At 51.6% G+C, this 3355-nt stretch overlaps 1 protein-coding gene across 2 annotated transcripts in view; it reads left to right on the plus strand.

The window, feature by feature from the left end:
* The first annotated feature begins 2775 nt into the window (after window positions 1-2775).
* The window catches only part of METTL16 (methyltransferase 16, RNA N6-adenosine), a 48163-nt gene continuing 47583 nt past the window's right edge, over window positions 2776-3355 (plus strand). For both annotated transcript variants that reach the window (XM_078611997.1, XM_078611998.1), the window contains exon 1: window positions 2776-2880. The gene's annotated coding sequence lies outside the window, so the exon portion shown is untranslated. The remainder of the gene's footprint in view (window positions 2881-3355) is intronic.

Consider the following 3355-nt stretch of genomic DNA (forward strand, 5'->3'; position numbering starts at 1 on the left):
TTGAATGAAAACCTCGCGCAGCAGACACTGAAATCTCCACGAAACGCAATGATAAAGACAATGGATATTCAAGTAAATTTGGCAACGTTGGTTCAACGGTACCAAGCACATGCCAACGTTACGAATCGACCCACATCGTCACCAGCAAATCCCTCTGACCCTGTGATGCACGCTTGTGCATCTCGGCGTGGAAATAAAACGAAAAATATGCTCACATGCTCGTCTCTCTGAGCAGCTCCGATCCAGCGGTGCATGCCCCACGTTCCTATGATGGGGCCCAGTCCATTTACAATATAGAGCTTTCTTATCTCCATGGGCCTTATCAGCTGAAATAAAGTGTTAAAGTCTGAGTCTGTATACAGTACAACGCTTATATAACCTACCCATTTCTAAATACCACTTCCCGAATTGGAAATCGCAATGAAGAAGAGCCATCGGCCGAAACGTCGCGAAATATGTATTTTATATATACTATACGTTTTTCCTTTTATGGCAGTGTCATCGACGATTGTTCCTAAATTGTTATTTATGCTTGTGGAACCAGTGATAGTGCGATGTCACACGAAAACTAGAGTATAGCCTGCAATACCAAATGTAATTTACCCAAGACTTTGTCATGAGGGTCATACATCGGGATGATTGGCCAGTTCCAAGAATGACTGATTGACTGCGCTGTGGAATGCAACCGAAGAACCCGGAGAAACCCCACAAAGCATATTAGGGGGGTGACATAGGAGGCGTCCATAAATGACGTCACGCGATTTTGGACGATTTTTGACCGCCCCCCCCCCCCTTCGTCACACGGCGTCAAAAAAAGTCAGACCCCCCCTCAAATATGACGTCACAAAGCTCTGCCCCCCCCCCCCAAAATAAATCGCTTTAAACTATTGTCATTGTAGTGCGTATTTAATATGGCGCTGCACTCTGATGTTGTAGGAGAAAACATGTATTAAAAAGTATAATTAAGTAGAACGTGTTTATATATATGATGTTACAAAGCAAGCAATGCGCCCATGGTCGAATCATCCGGATAGAAATGTGTCCGATCTGAACAGATCTCGGAAGACACGCAGGGTTTTGAGCCTGGTTAGTGCTTTGCACCGATGAGTTCTAGGCTACATGGTGGGAAGCAGAGGAGTCTGCAGCAAAATACATTACTGTAATTATACTGGTAGGAACCCACTGGTTCCACCAGCCCACAGGGAATTATTGTGTCCATCCGTCGTGCAGGGAGGGGCTGGGTGGGGAGGGAGGGGCTGGGTGGGGAGGGGCTGGGTGGGGAGGGTGGGTGGGTTGGGGCTGGGTGGGGGTGGGAGGGGTGGGGCTGGGTGGGGATGGGCTGGGTGGGGAGGGGTGGGGCTGGGTTTTGAGGGGCTGGTCACCCCGTGGTGCGCTTATAAAACTCAACGTTTAACCTACTCACGCCGGCTTGTGCCCGCCCTCACAGTCGGCCATATTTGCGGAATACACCACGCCGCCGTTGACCCTGGCCATTGACCGAGCAACCCAACGTTCCTACCAGCTCCCTCCGCAGGAATGTGTTATTGGTGTATGCCTCTGCTCCGGCATCGGCATTTCCCGGCGTTGGCCATCGGGATGAGGTTTGATCACATTATCAACACACACGGAGTATATGTTTTTTGTGTTTTATCCGTGTTTCATTGCCCCCCCCTCCTCTCTGTGTGTCACATTGTTCGGGGTGTCTACTCTCGTCTCTCGGGGCCCCCCCCCTCTCTCTCTCTCGACTCGATTGCTGCCCCCTGAGAGAGGCGGCGGGGCCACTTGATATGGGAAGGAACAAAAAAAACAGGGAGAAGAGGCTTGTACCCTTGAGGGAAAGAACCGTGACATTTAATAAACAGCCGAGGAGAGGTCTGCACGACTTGCCGGTTGGCAATAACCACCGTGCTCTGTGTGTCAATTGGCCAGTCTTGCAGAATGCCACGTGGCTGTTGGGATGGTTGCCCATGATCACACACGGGTCTAAGTGTGTGTGTGTTTTCCCCCCCCCCCAGCTTCAACATCTTCATTCAAATGCACTTTTTCACACGTATCCATCCACTGCTGCTCCAAGTGGATGAGGGATAGAAGATCCAACCACTGTTCGTGACTGGTTCACGAGGTATAACTTGTAAAAAAAAAGAGACTCGTCCCAATGGGCTTTCCTCTGACAGCCAATGTAAAGTTAAGTAACAAAAAACAAGCCCACGGAACTGTATGTATGCATGCATGCACGTGGTTTACAAGGCGGATTTCCACAGCCATTCGTTTTACTTGCAATATGAGAAATAGAAAATTTGTTAGACATATTGATATTATTTGGGTCTTTCGGTAAAGTCATGTAGAAGGAAAAAAAAAATATTTAATTAAAAACAAAATATTTTTTCTTTTATTATTTCCCTTCTACGTGACTTTACCGAAAGAACCAAGACTATGAATCCCTGCAGTCACGAAAGCTTTAAATCAAAATAATAACAATATCACGACGTTTCGATCGCAACACACATGATGACGAATAACGTCACGTCGCGTGACGTCACGCGACGTGCAGTCACTCGGAGTGACGTCACCCGCGCGACTTCACAAAGCGTGACGTCACGCGGGGGAACCGCAGGCCCCCCCCCCGCCCCACGTGTGAGGCCATCCCATCGCGCGCACGCGCACAGGCGCTCGGCGTTTGTAAATCGCAGTCCGCACGCGCCGCTCGCGCCCCCCGACCCCACCCCGTCTGTGCGTCAGATGCGAGGTCACGTGCGGGACCACGGGCCAATGATACGGCGTCGAAGCAGGGGCGCGCGCGCGCGTGCCTATCCGCGCTACGAGATTGGAAGAAGCGCGAGCGAGCGAGCGACCGTCGAGTGGAGTTCGTCGCTGGGTCCCGTGAGTGTTTGACGAGTTGCCTCGGGGGGAGGGGGGGGGGTGTTTAATAGTGGGGGTGGGGGGTGTTTAATAGTGGGGGTGGGGGGTGTTTAATAGTGGGGGTGGGGGGTGTTTAATAGTGGGGGTGGGGGGTGTTTAATAGTGGGGGGGTGGGGGTGTGTTTAATAGTGGGGGTGGGGGGGGTGTTTAATAGTGGGGGTGGGGGGGGTGTTTAATAGTGGGGGGTGGGGGGGGTGTTTAATAGTGGGGGTGGGGGGGTGTTTAATAGTGGGGGTGGGGGGTGTTTAATAGTGGGGGGTGGGGGGTGTTTAATAGTGGGGGTGGGGGGTGTTTAATAGTGGGGGGTGGGGGTGTGTTTAATAGTGGGGGTGGGGGGGGGGTGTGTTTAATAGTGGGGGTGGGGGGGGTGTTTAATAGTGGGGGTGGGGGGGGTGTTTAATAGTGGGGGGTGGGGGGGTGTTTAATAGTGGGGGTG

Source organism: Lampetra planeri, chromosome 37 (genome assembly GCF_965212315.1).
Source record: "Lampetra planeri chromosome 37, kcLamPlan1.2.h2, whole genome shotgun sequence".
In the NCBI taxonomy this organism is placed as follows: Eukaryota; Metazoa; Chordata; class Hyperoartia; order Petromyzontiformes; family Petromyzontidae; genus Lampetra; species Lampetra planeri.